This window comes from Camponotus vicinus, unplaced genomic scaffold (assembly GCF_025532165.1).
Source record: "Camponotus vicinus isolate PSW18456_S1 unplaced genomic scaffold, iyCamVici1.0 SCAF_3, whole genome shotgun sequence".
Classification (NCBI taxonomy): Eukaryota; Metazoa; Arthropoda; class Insecta; order Hymenoptera; family Formicidae; genus Camponotus; species Camponotus vicinus.
Window position 1 is genome coordinate 22778805 of NW_028141967.1, and position 24491 is coordinate 22803295.

A 24491-nucleotide genomic window follows, 5' to 3' on the forward strand; every position below is an offset into this window, starting at 1 on the left:
GATGCTCCGCGGAGCCCGGAACCCAGGACCTTGAGCGCGGGGACGGCTCGCTTTGTTGCGCTTGGCACGTCCCTGCCGAGCCGCAAACAGGAACACGACGATTATCTATCAAATGAATGAAATCGAGTGAACCGACTCGGCTGGGCCGAGCGCTCGTGAAGCCGCTTATAGAATCCGCGCCTTCTCATGAATGGGGGATTCGACGGGGGAGAGGGCGGAGGAGGCAGGGGGGGGGGCGAAGCGTACTCGCCGAAGCGTGGCTCGCGTTACGTCCGAATTACGCGCACGTGTCTTAATAACGTCGCGTAGATCCCAGTAGATCGAGGCGTCCGCTTCCGATCGAAATGTCCGGCGAATAGGAGTAAAGTCGAACAAAGGTTAATTCCATAATCGCGGGATATTAATAATTATCATCAATAATTATTAAATTCCTTCAGTGACACACTCTTGACACGATATCAGGTAACAATCATCGTTGATGTAATTATGGCTAGTAATTTTTAAATTCCAGTAACGCTCTTCTGTGCGGTATTTTTTTAAAAGGCTTTTAATTATATATTCTAAAATTATAATAAAATATTCTAAAATATTCTATAATGGTGTAATAAAAAAAATGGTTCATTCTGTATCCAAACGTAAAAGCCTAAAAAAATACCGTACGTAAGAGCACTGAAGGAATTTAAAAATTTATGATAATTATAGTATTAAACATTTATGATAATTTATGATAATTATCGATGACGATTGTTAGCTAATATCCTATGAAATATCAAGAGAGTTAACGGAGGAAATTAAGAATTATTGATAAAGATAGACATGATGGACATTTAGCTAGATAGATTTGTGTTCAGGCCAGGGACCTTCGCCTTCTTTCGCGCACGATTCGGCGCTTATTATGACGAAGGAACAAGTCCGAGACCTGAGAAACTCGTTGAAGATTTGCACGATGTTTTGTAATTTAAGTGCCAAGCTACTTAGCCGCGATACGATTATACGCTGTCGTTATCGTTGGTCGACCAGTCCTTACAATTCTTACGCAACGCGCGGGTACAATTTCCGTTCGCGGCAGAAACGCCTTCTCCTCCTCCCCTCTTTCTTCCTTCTCTTCCCTTCCCTTCCCCGTTGGTTTCGTTGCGTATCGCGTTACGCAAGATGCAAAACAAGACGCGCTCGAATCTGCGCACCTTGCGACAATCCGGACGTTCCGAAACGATGCGTTTTCAGCTTGCGCTTACCTGGGACTTTCTTACACGACGTGCACCTCCGGTCTCTCGCGATATGAATGATTTAACAGAGTCAGGTGTATATCAGGTATATTTATTTTTTGTATTAAACACGGAATCGACGAACTACAAATTCACTCTTGCGTGGAATTTTTATTAATTGAATCGAACCCTTCGAGATACTCGCGCTAAAGGTGTAAAGTTCCCTAATTTCCGGACGAAATGGCTACATCGCGTCGATTCAGTACGAATCCGTAACGCGTGTGCGATTTCGATATACATATATTTCTTGCGAACGATAACACCGGCGCTATATCAGCGGAATACGATTGCGTTTATCGAAACGGCAGAAACGTGGAACGACCACGTTTGCATGACTCACGCCGCGTTTCGCGACTAGAACGCGAAGAACGGTACTGATTTTCGAATTTTTGTCCGCGCGATGGGAAGAAAATTAACGATCGCCGGTTAAACGAGGCGACCGAGAGGGAAGCTAGTGATTTAAGCCATCACGAGCGCGCAAATTTGCGTGACGTAAAAATCGGTACCACGCGGGAATTGCGCTGTCACGCATTTTACGGCCGCGAATTATGGCCTTATCATGTATATTATTGTTCCCACTGTGTGAGCGTTTCATCTGCGCTCTTCAATTATTCATCGTACGTCGAGTAAATTGTGAAAAATACAGAAGTATTCCTAAAATTAAATTATATAAAATTTTAATTCTAATTTTTAATTGTATTTTTCTTTCATTCCATTTTATCTTATTTTTTATACCGTTCAAATCTAACGTCTTTCTTCTCTCATCGATGGATTCCCCCTTGATGGATACTCTCTTAGATAAATATCTTCTCTTATCCGTCTTTCTTCTTCTCTTGACATGAAGTACGAAGAGGAATGAAATTATGCTCGTTTGTCGGAGTTTACTTTTTCACAGTTTTCTTATTCACATAATTTATCTCGTACTCGCATCGAATCGAGATCCATTCACGTATTCGACCGTGATAAGTATCTCGGTCCTCGGGTCGCAGATAATTTTTTATTCATTTCCGTTGATATTATTCTTATCGCCCAGAAATTCCGGACAATGCGAAAAAATATCAATCTCTCTCCCTTTTCATCGTTGATCGAGTGCAAACTCGAACGTGCGAGCACGCAACTGTTTTCGCGCGCAAATATTTGACGTTGCCGCGCGAGCAGTTCTCCTCCCGCATTCCGGAGCATTTTTTTGTTTTGTTTTCTTTCCCCCTTCATCTGCCCGCTCGCAAGAGCCGGACAAATTTTCCGCAATTTATTTCTGTCGCGAACGGGAGCCGGAAACGTGTGTCGCGTTCGAATACGTTGACGAATTCCTCTCGATGGCGCGATGCGGATCCTCTCGTTTGACCCGCGCGGACAAAATTGCAATATCGCGAGAGGGAAGGAAAGCGATCGAGGCATCGATTCGTTATTTTCCGCGCGTATTTTTGCGAAAAAAGAAATAACTGACACAGAGATTATCGACTGCGGCTTGGAAACTATATCGATAAGCCGCGACCGTTATTAGATAAACAAGATATTCTCGACCTGAGAGAGAGAGAGAAAAAACATTTAATATTTTCTTATAATTTTGAAAATATATCTACCAAAAAATACAGCATTTTCTATTGAAAAAATAAAAATCATTTTTTCATACTTTACTATCCAACGCCTTCGGTAACTTGGATTATTTTAGTTGTTTTATTAAATGTGAATGTCCGTTGTATTTTTACACGTATCAAGCTAGATAAATTCGACGACAATGATCGTGCGAGATCATTCGAGCTGAAGGAAACGCGTTATTAATTTCCCAATTTTCTCGGAAAATCGAATGCCCTGCAACGAAATTTATCGCTCTCGATTTATTTCTGCGCGAGAAATCGTTTCTTTCTTTGCCGATGCAACCTCGCGTTGTATACAGGCGGTGCGGAAGTACGATAAGGCGGCAGCAACGGTGGCAACAAATGGCGGGTATTCTCGGGGATGGGAGGAGAGGAGGGACTCGTTAAACACGATATATAACTTCTCTTCCTGGTGATGGACAGCCGGCGGTCCTTCATTTGGCGTGCGCGTGTCGGCACCTTTAACCCTTTAAATTGCGCGGTGAAAATTCGCAGACGCGCGTTGCAGGTGCAACGTTCACGACGACGAAATTACTCGGTGATTTCGGGCCGAAAAGGGGGGAGGGAAACACGTGCGTTTCCATATCTTGTTACGTGCTCGAGATGGTTGCAACGGATGCTTGGAAACTATCAATTTTATTGGAATCGCGATATATCAACAAATTAATTTTGTCGATTAAATTATCAGATATCGCGATTAAATCTTGCAGTTTATCGCGTGACACATGTGCGCGCGCACTCGTGTACATATCCGGAGCGTTTTGGAGTAATTGCAAACTGTTCCCCCGTTTCCGAAACGCAACATTCTAGCGCCGTTAATTAATAATTTCTTTGCGAAGCGAGGATGACGTCGAAACGCATCTAAAATTAGTTTCCCCTTCTCGGGAAGACGCATTGCCGTTTGTTTCCTCCGAACTTTCCACTCGCCTGAACTCTGTACCCTGCCTGCGTGTGCAATCTCGAGTTGGCAGCGAAACTACCAGAAGCGTGCACCGGGTGTCCCTCGTGTTGACACAAACAGAGAAAGAGAGAGAGAGAGGGAGAGCGAGAGGGGGAAGGAGAGGGGCATCGGATTTTTATCGCGTCGAACGAATCGTCTCATCCGACGACGGCTCACGAACGAAATATCGCGGAGACGTAAATTCAAAAGTGTCGCTTTCGCGAGAGGTATCATTGTCCTCGGCGAAGGCGAACAAAAGGCGAGACGTCCGCGGTGAATTCGCGCGCACGAGCGGCGCGAATTAACGCTTGTGCGCGCGGCATAAAGGCGGCGGAACGATTTTACAATTGCTTCCGCGACGAGCGAGCAAGAACGATGTCGGCGGTGCCGCGAGTCTTCTCATTATCGCGGGCAAACAAAACGTTCTCCTCTCTCTCTTTCTCTCTCTCTTGCGCCGCCGCGCAAAAAGCAATTCATTTCTCTCTCGTCTCGCGGTTGCGCCGCCGCAAACACACACATGCAACGCAAGACGTGCGCCGCCACCTCTTGTCTTAGTTCATCGCGGAAGTTCCGATACGCATCTTCCTGCACGCCCGGTAATTTTCCTCCTCGCGTGCGTCACGCGTTACTTGTTCGCCGCGTTTGTATCTACGAGGCTCCGCGGGAGCTTATAAAGGCGGAAAATGGAAATTAAAGAAATCGATTCGAGAGATGTTGTTTATTCGCTCGTTGTTTGTCGTAATATAAGTCGCTCGCGGAATTCGCGCTGTTCCATATCCGCTGTTTGCGATACAAACCGAAATGTTTGTGATATTAAATATCAGTTTCGCATGCATCGAGATAAATTTATATTTACTTTTTCGTTTATGCTTTTGTAAATGTATGAAAATACTCGTGATACGCCAAGTTTTGAATTTCACAATTTTCGCGAGAGAAAATTAGGTTTAAAATTATTTTCGACCTTTAATTAGAAATATATATTTTTCGTTGAAATGCGCTTGTTATATCGATACCTTTTATCCTCACGTTTCATTATATTTTAAAATTGCAGAAAGAAAAATAAATAACATGTTTGATGCTGCAAAATAAAATCCCCCAACGGGATAAAGTACACGAGAGAATCGTAAAAAGAATCGAATATTAAATGAAACAAGATGGATCGAAAGCTGAACATACACGCGTAAAAGAGTGTAATAGGAAAGAGGAGCGGAAAGGGAACGAGAGAAAATGTGAAAAAGAAAGAGGGAGGGCAGATATAAATTAATTTTATTCCGAGAAAATTCGCTTGAGGAGCGCGATCCAGAAATATACGACAAGCGGATCAAAATATAATCAGCTAGAGATAATAATAATAAAAGAGAACGAGAAAGAGGGAGGGGGAGCGCGCGCGCGAGAGGAACACGTCGAGGCGGCGACGAGCCGTGCGCCGAAAGAGCGAGCGATCGACGCGTCGTCGTCGGAGGCACCGGCGTCCTTGCCAGCTAACCGCCGAGTTCTCTCTTGCCGCGACGGAGGGGAGGGGGCGAGCGGGGAAGCGACCCCCACCACCGCGCCTCGCCTCTCCCCACTCCTCGCTCATCCCCACCACTCGGCGCGCTATGTAAGAGCCCGCACATGTTACCCCGCGTTCCAGTCTCGCAGCGGCACTCGCGAGCGTCGTTTTGTACGCGTCGAAACGTGGTTACGGATCGCAGGAAGGGGACGATAAAACGTTCGCGTTCTCTCTCTCTCTCGCTCTCACGCACGGATACGAACCTACCTATACGGATCTCGCTATTGCACACAGGTACGCAGGACGGGGAGGACGGTGTGTACGTACGCGTGCGCGCGAGAAGGAGTTCTTTTCAGTGCCTCGCTCGGTCTCGGTGCCCGACACAATCTCAGTCGCGCAACACCGCCTCGCGAAGGTCGAAGAGCAGTTAATCGAGGGAACGCGACAGGACGCGCCAGAGAGAGAGAGAGAGACAAGGAAAGGGGAGCGAGTCCGCCACCGTTTCCACTCCATTCCCGCGTGTCTCGCGGCGCTTTTCTTTTTTTACTTTTATACACACGTACCGTGCAATTTTTGTGGAATCTTGCCGAGTGACGGAAGCACTTATACTTTACCCCGCCCCAGATTCATCTGTCATCTCCTATCCTCCTTTCTATCTTCGCGCGCGAGTGTTTGAGTGAAAGAGGAGGAAGTTTCTCGTTGCCGAGGACTCATCGCAGTGTGGAGTAAGCCGTGGAGCGCGACGTCGTCATCGGGAGCAGCGCTAGAGAGAGAGACGGACACGTGAGTATCCCATAAATATACGCGAGACTCGTCGAGAATTCCGGAGTGAGTACGCAATCGTTTCGGAAGACTTTCGGCCTTCCGCGGCTTACTTCTCGCGGGACGAACTTGGAACACGCGCGTGGGCGGTGATCGCGAGCCGTGACGAGCGATGATGATTTACGCGCACGCATATATGTAGAAACGCACACATGTATACACACGAATGCACGCGTGGCATATTTCGCGTGCTTGCGCGATAAAGCGTTGCGTAATCTCGCAAGTTTTTTTTTTTTTCTCGTCGAGGATGACGTCGCATAGGAAATGATGCGAGGTCAACGAATAATAAATATAATCTCGCTCGCGATTGCATGCGATTGTCGAGCCTCGTTGATAAGACGACGCGCGAACATTCTACGATTACGATTCTTGCAATTCATCTTCGAAATCCCTACAGATACGCGAGTGATATTCACGAGAATCGATACTTTGACAGTGCTTATCATCGTGCGTAAGCGATTAAGTTTCAAATTTACACGAAATTACGATCGTTCGCAGAATGATATCCTCCCTCCAACTTCCTGGAGAGAAATTTCTCGCGTTGTAAATGCTTCGATTTAAACGTAAACCTTGTAGCATCTGAAGATTAGCGTCAAAAGTAGCGACCCTTATTAAAATAGAGCTAATTGGAAGAGTTAATTGGAATGATCGGGAAGCAGATTCGTACAAAGTCCTCGAGAATCATCGTGTGCGTGGATGGAAACGTCGGAGATTCACGTGCGCGAGCTCGGTCTCGAGTTAATTAATTAATGAGGCGCGTTCTCGAATAATCGCGAAACGAGCGTGTCGCAGCGGCGAGTGGTGGCGGCTGTCACGCGTGCGACACGCCGTGACGTTGTAACGCGCGCATGCACGCGGTTGCGTGTTGTTACGTGACGAGTCGTGTGCTCGAGTTTCGCGCCGCGCCACGAATGACACACGACGACAAAGCGTGTACGTGTGCGTCTACGACGTAATATGCTCGTCGCTGCTCGATTTTACTTCGTTCCGCGGCCACAATTATGTAGCACATACGAACAGGTGACGATAGTCACGGCCTTGATATCCGTAGGCTCCCCGCGAAAGGGACGCGATTTGAGAAAGTTTCAAATCCGACAATAAAAGAATTCGCGATTTTAATCTTACATTTTTTTATCGTTTGCAAATGTTTACGAACTGGACAAACTTTGGGAGGGTATTTCATTTTTAATAAGTAAGGAATCGTATCGGAAACGATTGTGCAAGGACGCTTCGTTAGAGAGACTGCTGGAAATGATTTTTTTCGACGCGCGAAAGTTGCCTCGATGCGTAAAAAGTAAACTTCAAGGTTTGTCGAGCTATTTTCGAGAAACGCTCTGTACGCAGATTTAATCTTACGAACGCGAAATAAATCGCTGCAATCGTTATTTGTCCGTCGAGCTCCCTCGTAGCGTTGTGTTACGTCCTCTCGAAACAAACACCGACCATCAGCGAAACATTGAGTGCAGCGGAATTTCAACTGTATCCGCCTTACGCGTCTATATCGGAAATTTTTTTACGCAAATATGAATGCTTCAGGATATATCGAGTAGCTGGTTTACGAGGAATAGGGAACGTAAATAAATCCCTTTCGTTTTTTTTTCCATTTTAGCTCGCTTTCCCTTTTTCGTGGAATACGAGACGAGGCGAGCGCACAATTTCATTCTATCACTCGCTCGCGACAAGATTGATTTCTTTCAATTGATTCCCGTTTTTTTTTATTATATTTTTTGCGAGGATAACTATCTGGAGTGTGTAACTTATCGCCAGCTTTGGCGTGCGTTTCACTCGCACGAGCGCGATTATTACGTTAAAGGTCGCGCGAGATGGACGGAGCCGGTTTTTATCGCGCTGTAATAGAATCTACGCTTATCCCCGATACACGTGTATCCTCGGCACGCACGCGACGATCGTGCATCGCTTTTGAATCGACCAATGCATCGTTTACCTTCGAAGGAAATCACATACAACTCTGATGTAATTGATTATTTGCAAATAATTGTTAATTGTAATTGATTGTTTTGCATTATAAAATAAAATACTGCTTGTCACTTTATTCTCGTTAAATAAGTCATGCGTTCCAAGAATAATAACGATAACAATATTATTTTATTATTATTATTATTACTATTATTTTATACATTATTATTATTATTATTATTTTTATTATTGTCATCAGCATGATTTGTTTGTCGGATAATATTCTCTCAAAGCCGGTTTTGTAATCAGCTTTATAATTATTCAAGACAGATTTCATATGCATATTTCACTTCTTTAAATGTACCTGAAATATGTTAAATTGATTATACGAATGCTATATTGAATCGCAAGAATTGGGGGCAAATTTTTACGACATTTATCGACAATATAAGTCGGATTCTCTCAGATATTTTAAGCTCTTTATTTCTGAGAAATTTGGAACGCCCTCTAAGCGTTTGTCTGCGCGACTTGGCATTGTACGTTGCAAATTTATTTATATCCTAATTTATTTATATCCATGTTTATTTATGTCTGCTTTTTATTATGCATTTTGTGTTTGACTCATACAGCCTTCCGCTTAAAAAGCTTGCATCTATAATTCGGAACAATCTGTCTATAATTTTATGTGTCGCAAAATAAAAACATTTGAAGAAATAAAATACACAAACACTTATGCATAAATATATATATTCTGTTTTGGATCTTGTTCCAATTTCTGAACCGTCTAAAGTTATAACGATGCTGAATACTGAATAGATAACGCTGATGATAATAAATTATTTTTATTTTCCTGCTCATGCGTTAATGTATGTGTGTGTGTGTGTGTTTATAATCTGGAGAATGAATGATTCACTTAACGGATAAAACGAGCAGCAATATTTTGCGGAATCTCGTGCTAATATATAAAGCTCGAAATTTCTAAACAAGCGGTTCTCACCGACGATGCCGACGCGTATTTTTAAACGACTTTGCAAATTTATTTGCACAGCTGGTACGCGTCCGTCAATCGGCCGCGCTCGCAGCAGCGTCCATTCATCCCCACCGCGGTCGTCTCTCGGCCGGAAAAAAAAATTTAATATACCGTAAATTCCGTTCGGTGTCGAGGACTTCTCCGCTGGGATCCCCGTTAACGGGATAACGAGCGATTGCTAATCGAGGGAGCCGCGATGCATCGACCGGCCGATCGTTTCACGCGTTATTTTCGCGTGCGACGCTTTCTCGGGAAGGCAAACAAACTGCCGGTTACTCTCGGTTATCGAAATCGGATTAACATCGATTTCAACCGGCGTGCCCCGTTCATCGATCTTGTTTTCTCCCTCTCTTTCTCTCCCTCGCTCCTTTCGCTTGCGCGGTAAACAACCGAGCGCGCACGTTCCGACTGGCTGTCACGGAATTAATCACGGTTTAATTGGAAAATCTCAGCGCGCAAATACCGTCGCCCATAGCAGATAGGCAAATATCCCGGGATCGGTGGCAATCACGTGATATGCGGACTACTCGCGCCGCAGTCGAATCGATCGGCCAAAGTATACGAAAACAATTCCCGGCGCACACCTTTTATTTAATTGTACGTTATCGAGAATATCCGGGATATTCTTAAACGAACGTCGCAATCTCTGTCTTTGACCCAGTTTTTTTTCGATATTAAAAGCGTCCCTTTCAAAACCGATACCATTTACATAAAATTTTATAATTTTAATTCTCTAATTTTTTTATTTTATTGTATTTTATTTTTTCTGTCATTAATTTGGTATTTTTCTCCTCTTATTAATGTAATAAATTCTCATGCATATTCCGTCAATAAATAAATAAATGATCGTTAATTTCTTCGGAAAGATAGGCTGCGTCCAGTTGAAGAAGAAACGTCAATTTGGCTGATGCGATTCTTTACTCTATCCAACGCGAAAATCTAAAGGTATGGTCGTGGCTCGCGTTTATATCAATTCCTCGGGCGCAACTTCGTCGCAAGTCAATTCTCTAACTCGGCGTGAAAGTCACGCGTTTCCGACGATATACCACCGTCTCTTTCTCTTTCCCTTTACGACTTTTTCGTCTCGAGTGCGCGGAGAACGCTCTCATCCATCACTCGCAAAACCGCTACTCGCTAGACGACGTTTCCGCGTGAGAAGCGCGAAATATCCCTTTGTGTGACGCGCGCGGGAGCGAGATTATTTTACGCTTCTCTCTCTCTCTCTCCCCCCCCCCCCCCCCTCGCACGATCGCCTTCATTAATTTCGCAGCTGCTTCGCCTAAGAATAACATTGTCGAACGAGAGCGGAACACGGACTCGCGCGTTCCCTCAATAGAGGATCGTTAATCTTCTCTATTCGAGAACGCAATCCGCTTTTCCGAGTTCTCGTTGTATGTATCGGTGTGTAAAGGGGTTATCACCGCGTTCTTCCTTTCTCGAGTCGCATGACGATGTATCTTTTGCGTCGTTCGATGATCGTTGGACGATCTCCGCGTCTAACCCGAGTCGACAATTTTATTTATCTGCATTATAGTGTTTGGGAATCTCGATGTATTCGATGTGCTTAAAATTATATTTATATTTATCGACTATCGTACGAACTTTTGTGAAAAAATAGTTAAGCTTCTATTAATTGTGTAGATCCAATTTTATGTGCATCTTATGGGCTGTGAAATTATATATATTATATATTATCGGTAAATTTATATTGTCATTTTGACATCTCACACTATAATCGGACTCGATATATATTTTCATGCGTATAATAAATATATTTGCTACATACATAGCATAAAAATTTATATAATATATTTAAAAATTTTATTACGTTATATATATTTGTAGTATATCCCAATTAAACGATTGTATTTTACATCATCGAGTCACAATACAGAACGATAAATTCGAGCACGAAAATTCGTACTAACAGCAAGAGTCCAAGGATGCTATTTATTCGCGCGATTTATAATGTGATATTAATTATTATCGCGCCGCAAAAAATGTATTCATTCACGGAACTGAATTATGTCTTTATCGAGGCAAAACGCTGGAGGAAACAAGGCGATTGGACGATCGCCAAAACGAATTATGAAAATTGCGGGAAACTTGCGCGAGAATATTTTCAGTCGCGCACGACGTTTTATTCGCTCGTTATTATTATGGCCGCGTTGCATTAAGATCCAGCGAGTCGTGACGTGAGTGCAGTTTATTGATTCGTAGAATTTAGTCAAAGAGACCGAATGCAGAGGTATCTGCCGCATTTTTATAAGCCACTAGTTTCACCGATAAAAATCGCTTAAATTAAACTTCTCTCTGATAACTAAATAATATTTGATCTGTCCCATCTTTGACTAATTTTATTCCGAAATTTTTGCAAAATTTTTTGGCGTCTTTGATGTAAAATATTAAAAAAAAATAAATAAAATGGAAGAGAAGAATTCTGAGATATTACTAAGAGAGTCATTAGATTCGATATAACTAATTATATAGTAATTTATGCCAGTTATATGGAATTTATAGTGTCGATAATCATGAAACGATTAAAAGCGATTTATAAGAAATCTGAAGAGAAATTAAGTCGATGGAATATTTCACGCCTATATTCGAAGCTATCGCAACAAAGCGGATAACGCGATGATGCATACAGCATCCATAGATAACGTATCACAATGTAATTGCATTCCGTTACGTACAAGTTCCTGTTTTCCGCGTGATTTCTCGACAAGCCTCGAGGAGGCTCGGATTTTCCCCTTCCTTCATTTTCGCGAACGGAAGATTCGGGGTGGAGGAAAGAGGAGTCCCCAAGGTTGTAGAGAGAAGAGCTCTCGTTAAGGATCCTCGAGAAAATGACAGGGTTGCCAAACGAATTTCTCGCAGTTGCTCTGTGGTTAAATGTAATTTTAACCCCTCGTTTCGAGAAGGAGTTACCTTCCCTCCTTCGCAATCTTATCCGAGCTTATCCTTCGTACTTACATTTAAGTTCTCGGTGGATGGAGATTTTCATTTATCTCTCGCGCACGCTCTCGTCGAGTTTACCGAAATCACGGCGGATTTTACAGGCGTCGTCGCGTTTTCCCCCTTTGATATTATTATCGAACGGCCATGGAAAATGGCTTTTTCTTTTATCCGCTTATCGATCCGCCGATCTCGGAATACAGATCTCGACACTCTGTTGTCAAAGAAATGCCAAACGGATGTTCTCGGATGTTCAACGCGAGGGATATCAATGCTCGACCTACTACCCTGTTTTCCGTGCGATTTGCGGGATCCGCCAAGTTCAAAGCGGTCGGACCAAGTCGTGCATAAGCATTATCGGCTTGCATGTTGCGTGTGTTATACGGGTGGTGTATATCGAACGAAAACGAAACGCCGTTTACACGCTTACGATACAAAATTATTTTAAAACGACGATCTAAATTATTTTAAAACACTAAACGAATGCGACGCTGATGTTTCAAGTACAATATAAATCGCAAGTCGGATGCTACGGAATTTTAATTTGACACTGAATTCCTTCGGAGTGTCGTCAAGCGTCAAAGATCGGGTGAAATTTCGTGCGCTGCAGCGTTATCATTTTTTTTTTCTGAAACGTCGCAAAGACCTTGCCAATTCACGCGTTCGTCACGCGTGTCACGAGGTGCATAAATATCTACGCTGCTGATAACGAATCTGACCGTATTTCGTTTCACGACGATGTTTGAACAGTTTGTTAGCAGCGAGTGTAATACGCCATAAATACGCGCTACAATCTTTGAGATCTTTGGAATTAACTATCGAGCCTCGGAGAGACACGTATAATCGTCATCTAATGGCATAATTGCGATATAACCGCGAGTAAATATTAATAAAAGCTATATAGCGTTTAATTTTCATCATCGCGAATCATTATTAATGCTAATTATAGAATCAATATTTCTGAATAAAAATTTTCGCTGTTTTCTTATCAACGGAAGTGTCATCACGTTACATAATCCCATTGATGTGGGAGAGAGATATGGGAAGAATATATGATATATTTTTAAATATCGTCGTTTATTAGGATATTGTATAATAATTATATTTCTCTTTTTTTTACTCTCTCTCTTCCTCTTTCTTTCTCTCTCTCGGCGTAATCGATATCGTTGCTAAAGGCTCGAGGGTATATTGCTATCGCGTTTCAGTTGAAATCGCGCGCAATAAAAAAACGGTAATGACGCAGCTTTGTTCGAATTGCGGCTATTCCGTACACTCGAATTATTCAAATAGCAATTATGCGGGCAATGACCTCCGTAATCGATGCGTCAGCTAAAAAGGGAACCTTGCCGAATACGCATATGTTTACGCATAGAACAGTATAGGTTCATTAACGATGTGCTCATATCGCGGATATTTGAAGAACATATTTGTATATAAAGCGTAATTTTATGAAACGATAAAAAGATGGGAGGCGATTGAAAAATTGGCAGTGTACAAGTTGAAGTTTACGCGAAATATTATTTAAGCATATTTTATTATTATTTCGTTTTCTTGTTCTTACGTTACTTTTCACGTATCTACTTGTAACTTAAAAAAAAAAAGAGAGAAACACAAGAGATACTTACGCGTGTGGCCACACATTCTCTCGAACTTAGACGGAAGTCATTAGCAGCAGCAGCGGCAGCAGCACTTGAAAAGAGCTACTTATAAAAGCTGCTACGTAATCACTTTCAGTGAGGAAAGCATCCCGCGTCTCTCGCGGAGATGAAACGGCTAATTTGAAAATTGAAGTCTGTGCCGTTGACTTTTGTTTTCATTTTAAACGTTAAACATTTTGACAGCGTTTTGTAATCTCGGGATAATCGTCGCTTGTAATTTTTAAGACGCTCACGTGTCGCACAGAGCGATCGATGATATCGGGAAATTGGGATCGCGCGTGATGCGTTGGTCCTGTATATCCTCCAATTTCTCCTAGGTGCCTCTAGGACGCCTATAACTCCTGCTCTATCGGCCGTCTATTCAGCCCCGATTCGAAGCCGCGACTGCGTAATATCGGACTTCGCCGGGTGGGCGACGTTGATCGCGATAAAGCCATTATCGCGATGACCGTCGTGCGTGCACGCGCATAAAGCGTCGCGATAAAAACTTTCCGCTCGAAGGAGAATAATTTTCACCTTGTACGTGCGATTTCGAAATTTGCGAAGACAAAGGCTCGACGCGAAATTCCCACTCGTTTGGCAAATGTGGACATTTCGAGTGCATGGAAAAGAGAGATTAAAAAATTAAAATTAGAAAAAATATGTATATTTTTTAGTGATACTTTTACAATATAAATTGCATTAAAATAAATCGCATTCTTTCCCTATATCAATTATTTTATTTCGAATAAACGGAGTAAAATAATACGTGGATATTTGACGCTTGTTCTGTAAATCAAATATGAATAAATAAATGTATATTGGAAGTGGAATTTTAATAAAAGTCAAATTTAATCGTCTAATCTTGTAGATCATAAATGTATCAATATCTTAATTAAAATTTCTTCTTTTCTTAATATACATAATTTTAAATTATATATTAATTTTATATTATATATTTATATATATTATATTAATATTATAATAGATATATATTATTTTATATTTTTATTTACATATAAATTTTTTCTTTGCTTGCTTATTCTTATCATTGAACGCGCTCGAAATTTCGTATCTGTAAATCAGAAAACTATATCAGGGATGTGTAATGATGCGTATCCACTTGCAGCATCCATCTGCAAGGTGACGCGGTTCTCGGCGCACACGTAACAATCTTAATTACATAACGAGCGCGTAATCGAGCACTTTCATTGTTGCCAACCCGCGGCAGGAAGCGCCGGAGGCACGATTCTCGACCGATGAACGACCGTTGAACCGGCCTTTATCGACTCGCCGATAACTTCCGCGACGAGCGCCGATCGTGATTCTCCATCGCCGAGCCGGAACCATCTCCGCCGGGATTTTTTCCCCGTCGACTTCTCTCTCGCGCGTTGTATAACGAAGATAAACGGTGCCGAATCCCCGCTATTAGATCCTCGAGTCACGTAATTATTCGCCGACGGTGGAATCGATTTATGAGAGATCCGGGGTTGATCGCTCTCGCTATTTTTCCTCGACGACGGTCGATCCTGCCCGATTAACGTTCGGCTCGCGTGTACGCGGTGTGATGGATCGACAACGAGCAAGCAGGGTCAATGCCGATGGAAATCAAAAAGATTAATCTCTCGAACGCGCGTGCATCTTCCACTGACCTCGCTCATTAATCGGCGAGTGTCGTAGGAGTTGTCATCGCGAGGCAGGGATGGTGATGGGAAAAAGTCACGTAGCAGAAATTAAACGAAAGCGAGAGATTTTGAAAATCTGTGTTCTCGAGTCGATAATTTTGACTACTTGAAATTCTTTCTCGCGCGACAATCGAGCTCTCATTATCGTCTCTTGTCGAGAAGATAAGTTTGTATCAAGGTGATCGTGACATGCTTTTCGTCATTTTGGACATTCCGATCACGTCATATTTATTTTTAATCCAACAACGATGCGTATCACGAGCCAAGAGAAAGAAGAGATTTAAACGTAGGACGATGTGGAAAAAAATGTATGCATTCTTAACGGGAACATCTTCCAATTTGACGCGAGGCATTTCATAACGGTGCCAGGAATTCTCTATTTTCCGCTCGAGAGATAACCTTTCTCTCATGGTTTTATCCAGGATAGCATCTTTCGAAACGGTAACATTTTCCCTACGTGTGTATATCGATCGTCTCGAGTTTTACGCCTCGACGTACCGTGTATTATCCGAGTATCGGAATATCGAGCGGAAAAAGAATAGTCCGCGCTCGCAAACGTACGATAATTACAGTCTCTAGATCGGGGAAACGGTTAATTAAAGTTACATCCACGAGGCAATAACGCGGTACATCTTTCTGGAATTACCGAAACTAACGGATCCCAAATACCTGCTGCGAAATATCGTTAAACGTGACTGCGGTTGAAAAATCGTGGCGATATCTTTTTACGGATCTAACGCGCGTACTTCGAGAGCAAACTGCGCGCAATAGTTGGACGATAACCGAAAGATATAGCAGATATATAGAAGATATATCTGCATAGCTCACGTTCGGCAATCGGTGGTCGATAAACCCGGCCATTTTAATTATATCCGATGCGTATTTTCAGAGTATTACTCATTCGTCGGCGATTAATGTCCGTTCTAAATCCGTTCTTACTCGGGAAAAACACGTTCGTGTCATGCGCGCGCGGTAACCAAAGACAACGGGGACAGTATATACCTTACTCCAGTTTTATAGGACCCGTAAATCTTATCTCGCGCAATAATTCCAGCGTCGCGTCTTATAAGAGGGAGGAGTGGGAGAGGAGGGAAACTGCACGTTCGTCGTATAAATCTAAAATGTGGACCCGAGAGCGCGATTATGTCTGGCAGGGGGAATTTTTTTCGAACGACTCGGTCCATCCTGAAGCTTTTTACCCCGGCAGAGGCTGTCCTTGGAAACGCGAGGGTACTTTCCACGTGGTCAGCGGAATTTATTCGTGACCTCGCTCCCTCCCTCGTTGTGATCCTATTACGGCGGAAAAGAGGATTAGGTCGAAACAACGCGTAGAATCGTGTTTTCTCCTTCAGTCTTCCCCCGATTAATCCGTTGATTATTTCCCTGAGCTCTCACTTTACGAGGCATCTTATTTCAGGTTTCTCGTGTATCGTTATACGAGACACCATTCCTGGAGCGCGCTCGGGATTTTTATCAAACCGCAAATATTTTTTCATATTTTCCTCCTCTCGAGGAAAGACGAAAGGTCACGGGGTGAGGGATCGATTGTGTCGAAGCTCCACTTGGCAATGGTGGCCGAGTTTTTGCTCCGAATATAAAATTAGGCGCGTACGGGCCGCGGGCCGGGATCTCGAGGAGCAGTGGACGTAAATAGATCATCGTTAGAATGCGGCGTGTCTTATTCACACTTACGTAAACAGGTCTTGAGGACGCGAAATCCACTGCAGCTGGACGAATAAGGAAGTGATGCCCGAACGAGAATATCCCTCTATTTTTATCTCGTAAATATGTTATTTAACAAGATATTTAAAAATACAAAAGACAGTGTCAGCGTGTCAGGAGCTTATATAATTTATAGTTTTATAGTTATTGATTAGCTACAAATATACTTTTCAGTGACGTTATTTCAGCGGTAAAGATCAAGGAGATGCTTTAAATAATCAATTTTTTTTTGCTTTAAATAATCAATTTTAATTCACGAAGGACAAACAAAATTAGAAATTTCCTAGAAAGATTTTTACCTCGCGTTGCGAAATTTTCATTCGCGGGAGAAAAGTGTCGGTCGCGAGAAAATGAAAGAGCGCACTTTTCGAGGACGAGGTAGTCGGGTCACGTTCTTGTCGCGCGCCGTCATTATTATTACCGTTGTTTACCAACATTTTTCCGCGTTTTAGCGCTCCCCAAGCGCGCCTTTACCTTTTCTCGTACGGTAAAACTCTCTCGAATAAAGTTACGGTGCGCGGAACGAGCGAAGTTGTAGTTTCCACGGCTGCGGGATTACGGTCTCGCTCTATCGAGCGTCTCGAAAGGACCGACTCTCCTCCGAATCGATGCCCTTCCGGGTTATACACGATCGTTACATATCGCTATAGGAAGTAACAGAAATTCTTCAGACTAAGTGCCAGGCGAAATCGACTTTAACCTTGGCTTGGAAATACGCTGCGCGCCGGTTATAGCTTATAAAGATTTCGCCGCGAGACGAGAAACCGCAGATTTCCCTCGAATTGAATGTTTCGCAATCGAGTATTAATAATCCGTTCGAATTAAAATCTCGGCGACACCGAGATACGCTTGATACACTGTCTGATTGCGAGCACGAAAACAGAGAAACATTTAAATCGCGTGTGCAAGACAGAAAAACGCTCGAATGAGAACGCTAAAAAAAGAAGGAGAGGAAATTAGATTACTTATGCGCGAGATATTTTGAAAAAAAAAAAGAAGATAAGCTCCTCGTGTAATCGCGAATATTTTATGCAACTCGCAGACGCGCGAATGAGCGACGAGCTTTTTATTACATAATGCGCGGCGCCGATCCAGCCGCGCGGAATTTCAACGCGATGTTCTCTTACACGAAGGCATCCGAATCGCGATGCCTCTCGGCGCGCGTTCGCGTTACACGGGAAGAAATATCGATCGGTCTATGTCTTGAAGGTGTTTTTTTTTCCTATTTTTCCTCCCCCGTTATATCGCCTCTTCTCGCGCGATTAGAGACAGACGGAACGAGATATTCAGTCCATGAATCTCCTCGACGATGGATAGTCTTGCGTTAATTTTGCATAGGTAACTTCCGGATAGGAACCAGTTCGCAGATATCTTTCGAGATGATTGAGAATATAATATAAGAGCTATTATGATTTTTAAGTAATTTACCAGATTATTCCACGATGTTTCTACGGAAGCAATTTGAGTTAGTGCAACCTACCCTCGAGGTAGTTGGCTTGCGTCCATCGCAAATCTCGATCCGGCGCTATCGGTTGAAATATCGGCGATTTCGAGATCCGCTTCCTCGTAGCTCCTCGTTTGCGCTTCTTCCATATTTCTTCATAGGATTGAGAGAATCCTGCATTCTCTCTTGAAGAATATTCCCAAGGAGGAATCAGTCTTATGGCATATTGATTCTTCCAAACGTCAATATCACGTAAATGTTAGATGTTCGGTTCTTCTATTCAAATTTCTTTAAAGTTAAAATTCGTTGAACTTAAAAATCTAAGATTTTCTTTGAGAAGAGAATTGGAAAGTTCCTTTTTACATGATGGAAAAATGTTTTTGAAACCATTAACAATTCTGTTTTGCTTTTGACTTTATCTAACAAATACGAATCTTTTATGTTTAATCTTGTAAGAAAATTAATTAATCATATATTTGCTTTTATATTTATTGCGCTAGAAGTAAATCGAGGAGACTCTTAAGGAGTTTTATGTTTATATTGACTGCAAAGTATTTTAATTAATCAAAATTATATCCTCTCTCAACAACTCATCGACTTTAAAAATTCTCTACTTATTCTCCAATTTGAATCCTTCTCAAAGGTAGTCCATGACAATCGGTGACCCTCGCGTAGCAAATCCATATCGTGAAACGCGATCGGATATCAGTGAGATATCGTTGAATCTTTTCCCTTTCCCGTGTAACTATTCTCTCTCTTTCTGTAGGCAACACCTCTCTCTCTCATCTCCACTCCTTTCCAACGGGGATGGCCACCGACGATCGATCACCATTTCGCTCTCTCGCATTTCTTCCTTCCGCTTTTCGCGATGAAAACTGCACCAACATTGACGGTTTCGCGAAAACGGCGTTGCTTTTCGTTGAACAGCTACACAAAGGATTTTTTTTTACCAAATAGTCCAGCGCTTACGGATCTCTCGGGAAACACGCGATTCTCTCAAAAGTGAGATACAAAATACTAAATATGTGTGTACGTGTGTGTGTAATATGTGATTAAAATAAGATTCTTTAATTTGTTGAAATATGAAAGTTATAGTCTCAAGACTTTTATATATAAATAGCATTAAACTTAATAAAAAAAGATAATTTAACATATATACAATTAGAAATATATTAAATATATCATTATAGTATATTAGATATCAATCTAATATACTATAATGATATATTTAATATATTTCTAATTGTATATATGTTAAATTATCTTTTTTTATTAAGTTTAATGCTATTTATATATAAAAGTCTTGAGACTATAACTTTCATATTTCAACAAATTAAAGAATCTTATTTTAATCACATATATTATGATTAAAATAAGATTTAAAATATACAATTAAGCAATATTCTTATTTTTATTCTCTCTATTTTTATTCATAGATTGTATGTGTCATAAATAATAAGACCCATATTTCATAAATAATTATTAAATTAAAACGATATCGATTTTATATATCTAATCTGCAGTTAGATCTTAGATATGAATCATTATTTGTAATTTTGTTATTTACGTTGCAATACACAAGCGCAAATTGTTTCTACTTATTTCCTCATCTAATAACGGTTTTCCAAGACGCGATAAAACATTTTGAGAATTGTCCAATTATGAATTATTTAGATTATTTTATTTATTAAAAATAAAGTAATTAACTAAAAATCGTAATTGTAACCATAAATCGTAATATTTACAACGAACAGACCGGATGGTTAATCTCGAGACTGATGCTACTCTCATCGAGGAATTCTCGTTTTCCATGTCTGCCTGTTAAAGTAAATTAGTCGATAATGAGAATATCTATATACATTAATTATGCATTCGACAATGAAAGTAGCCAAGTGAGCCGGCTATAACATCGCGATCACATTCTGCAATGGACACCGCGAACGGATATAATTTCCACATGCGAGAAGAGAGGAGGTCCCCTTTTGTATACCTTTGATATTTAAAAAATACATTCTATCCATCTGTAATAACAAACATAATATTTCATCTCAGTGATTGAAATTTATATTGAATTTTGTGTGTGGAATTATGATTATTTTCGTTAATTGGAAAACAACCCCTTATTCCAATCGCATATGTAAATATGACAGAGGAAAAAATGGAAGAAAAAAAGGTATAATATAAAAATTAGAGGAAGAGATTTACGTAAAATAAAAATATTGGAAAGGATGAAAAAATAATTATTGAAGATAACAAATTGATAAACAATGTGCTCGATATATTATATGAAAAAAATCGATTTAATTTATTAATGCATTTGAAGTGGCATATATTTCACTGTGGCTCTATGAAATTAGATACTTATCATAAAACAATTACTGTGTCTGCGCGATTAATTTCTAAATCATTGTTATATTTGGTTCTCTATCGCAGCGCGCGTTGCTAATTAATAATTATAATAATTTTGAAGCATAATACACTTTAGCCGCAGTTTTCAGCAGCCATATCGATTATTGTTTTATATCGATTTCATATATATTGTCGATTTCTGATCACAACAGCGATTAACGATCGGTGAAAGTGTAAAAGGACTTGGGAAATATGAAAAAAGACCAATTTGTGTAAAGAATCGGAGGAAAGGTAGTCGGTGTAAACGACAATCAGCGAGAGAAACTCTTTATTCATCCGTGTCGAACCTGTTGGAGGAAATCCTATCGATGTTTATTGTAGCGCATCGCGATAGAAAGAATAGTCGGACGAGAGAGAAAGAGAGAGAGGTACATGTTTTCGCGCTTTTAATGTCCTGTGAACAATTGCGTGTATCTGTGTACAAACGATAATCGCGGGATTCTCCCCATTGTTTTCCATCCATGAGGAAAAGTAGCGACTCTCCATTAGCATTCAGATCTCGCGAGAAATATCTGAGAAATACCTGTGTTGCAATGATCTTTGAGACATTTCTCATCTTTGACAACTTATTTTTTTTGCTAATGTAAACGTATCTTTATACAATGGAAACTTAACATCATCTCGGAGATGGAGTCTTTTAAAAGAAATATACTGGATAAAAAATATTAAATTCTTGACGTACTTAGATGGAAGTTTAAATTTCCCAGGGACAAGATACTTAAATATCTCTCTCGGATTTGAAAATATATTGATAATTATATAATTCTCTAAACATTTTCAGCATTCCAATGATTCATTCTGTGTGCACGTGTATGTGTAGATCCGGTTCTCTAATCATATAGATAAAAAAAACATGCTTTTATTAAATAGCCATTTATAATTATGAAAAAACTTGAGAGATACTCGTTCTTGGAACAGTATATTGTTCATTATTGACCTGCGTGTATTATATTATTATGAGGGATTTACCTACTGTTTTATATACCGATAGGATTATGCGGTTGATGGATATCATTTAAGCGATGAAGTAATTATCTCCTTGAAAGAAACGGGAATTCCAGGATAAGCCGCCGTGAAAAAAGAGGAGGATAATTGACGCTTTATATGTTCAAGTCTCTAATGCTTCGATTTTTCCTAATGTAATAACGAGACAGTCATTTCTTTTTTTTCGCGTAATTAAGACATAATATATTTATATGTACCTATCAGCGTTAATCGATAATATGTAATCGTGCAAATCTTTATAAAAGATTTTTCTTGTTAAACCACATGATTCGCGTGCGTTAATTATAGTACTTTTTTTATTCAACGCAATCTTTGATGTTTTTTTCCTCGCGTTAAATAACGATCGATTATACATTTAATGTTACTCGCGAGACGGCGATAGAAAATCTTTGCAGTCTCTTGAAGTATTTCACTGGTATTTCCCAAGTTCTATTCTTCAGGCACGTACGATAAACCCTCTCCCCTCTACCCCTCCTTCCTCGAGTGTCTATCTGACGGCGCTACAAAAATGACGATACGATCAGCGATACGTTGTAATCTTGCGCGGCGGATACAAAAAAGACGGAAAGAAAAATCAGCAAAAACGTATTACGTGTTGCAGCCTCATTGATCGACAATCGTGATATTTCATTTCGAGATTCGATTTATCGCGGGGAATAAGCGGCAGACCGTACACGTGGATTATCTACGGGACGTACGTAAGAGTCGGGATTACTCGTTGTATAACGCGAGATAACAAATACGCGAACTTTAGCGGGGAGTTTAAGACCGCGGTCGTTGAACAAATTGGTCATAAAATCCTTAAACGGGCGATGCAGTTTCTCTCCAAGAGGCGCCACGACGGAGGAGAGGAAATAACGCGGCGAAAATCCGTTCGTCCGAGAGCGAGCTCTGAGGATGACAATCGGCCGTATTTTCGCGGATAATGGCTTTCTTAGCTCTCTCCTCCTCTCTTTTCCTCCTCGTCTCTTCCGACTTCTTATTCTTCCTCGACCATTAAGAGCTCCCGTCCGTTTCCGCAGACGACGAAATCATCGACTGCGCGCTCGCTTCCGCATGCGTCGCATCCTTTGCCGTAAATTTTCATTGTACAAGCGCCGCTCTCGAACGCACTCTCGCTCGCTGAAATTAATTCCCTTCGCAATCGAATGGCGGAAAATCCGTAGAGATCGCCGTTTCATTCTCTCCGGCGGAGATGAAAAAGCGAGCGTCTCGCAATCCTTTCACATCCGTCTTACGACATCATCGCAGGTATCTTCGTTTCTTCTATTATCATCGATCCCGAGTCATCGATTGCAAATTCATCGATGCGTTCTCTTCGAGCAGTTTATTTCATTGTTTGTCGGACAAAAAATATTTCGAATAATCACGTGGCGATGTTTTATCGCAAACTTTTCAATGTTAGATGTCTCGAGATTCGAATTTCCCCTCGTATTTTATCGATAACTTGTGATCGGAATAGTAAAGCAAATATCATGAAACATTGAGGCCACTTACAGTAAGTCATCTCGAGTATAAAAGCGTTTGAAAATATGTCGCGCGATAAACTTTTGTTTTCTCGATGGAATTTTTAATTTTAATTCCCTCTCTCGCAAGATAAACGATAAATCGATACGGTTGCGTCGCGAGCATCAGTTTCTGCATAATTAGGTCAATCAGCGATACGATGACACGTCGCCATTTCGATTTCATGCAATATCGGACGGGATAAATTTGTAGGAAAAAGAGAAAGATAGCAGTAGGAGCATAATAAAATCTATTCCCGTTCGGAACGATTCATAAAGTTCACGCCCACGCACACAATTGAAGTGCATTTTATTTTTAAATTGCTTCACGATGATAGCACGGCGTTTAATTGAATCTTATACCTTGTAAAAGTGGACGATTGTAAACGAATCGTTCAGAAAACAATGTTGTTATAGTTTTTCAAATCTTGCTGAAATTCTCCCGGTATTCCCGGCGTTAGGGTAGAAATAACTTTTTTCAGATTTAGTGGCATTTATTTTTAAAAAAGTATATATTTTTTTTATTTTAAAAAGAAGCTATATTCATTTTAATCTTGTAACATGAAATGAGCTTTATGATTTACTGTTAAAAATATAAACATTTCTCCAGTGCCTTCCGTGAAATAAACTTGACCATAAATTTGAAATATACGCGAATAAAAATTAATGTGTCGCGTTTTATTTATTATTAAATAAAAAAAGAGAATAAAGTCTCTGGAGTGATTAATGTCCCGAAAGGTAGAATCGCAATGGCGGCGAGCCAAAAAATGTGTGACGTAACGCCACTTTGGCCCAGGTCCGGGTGCTCGATGGGGATGACCCTTCGGAGAGGGCTCGGCATCTTTTCCGTAGGAGGAGCCCCCCTACGTGCCTACCTACCTACCTACCTACCGACCTACGTATTTGGGGCGCTATTTAAATGGAGGCTTATAGGGCAGGTCCGCGTTCTCGCCTTGTTATCTGGAGCAGCAGCGCCCGTGTCCGCAGAGACTGTGTCGTATTGATCTGTCGGTCCGCCTGGCACCGCGCTCGAGAAAGAGCGACGAGCGAGAAGATAGGGAAGGA

The 24491-nt window shown here is 41.2% G+C and overlaps 1 protein-coding gene across 2 annotated transcripts in view; it reads left to right on the plus strand.

Annotated features, from left to right (window-relative positions):
- Positions 1-24491, plus strand: part of LOC145967849 (uncharacterized) — a 74581-nt gene that overhangs the window by 31032 nt on the left and 19058 nt on the right. Inside the window, exon 1 of one of the 2 annotated variants that reach the window (XM_083092859.1) lies at positions 4805-6078. The exons of the other annotated variant lie outside the window; for it this stretch is intronic. The gene's annotated coding sequence lies outside the window, so the exon portion shown is untranslated. Of the gene's footprint in view, positions 1-4804; positions 6079-24491 lie in introns of those variants that run through there. 2 annotated transcript variants of the gene reach the window in all.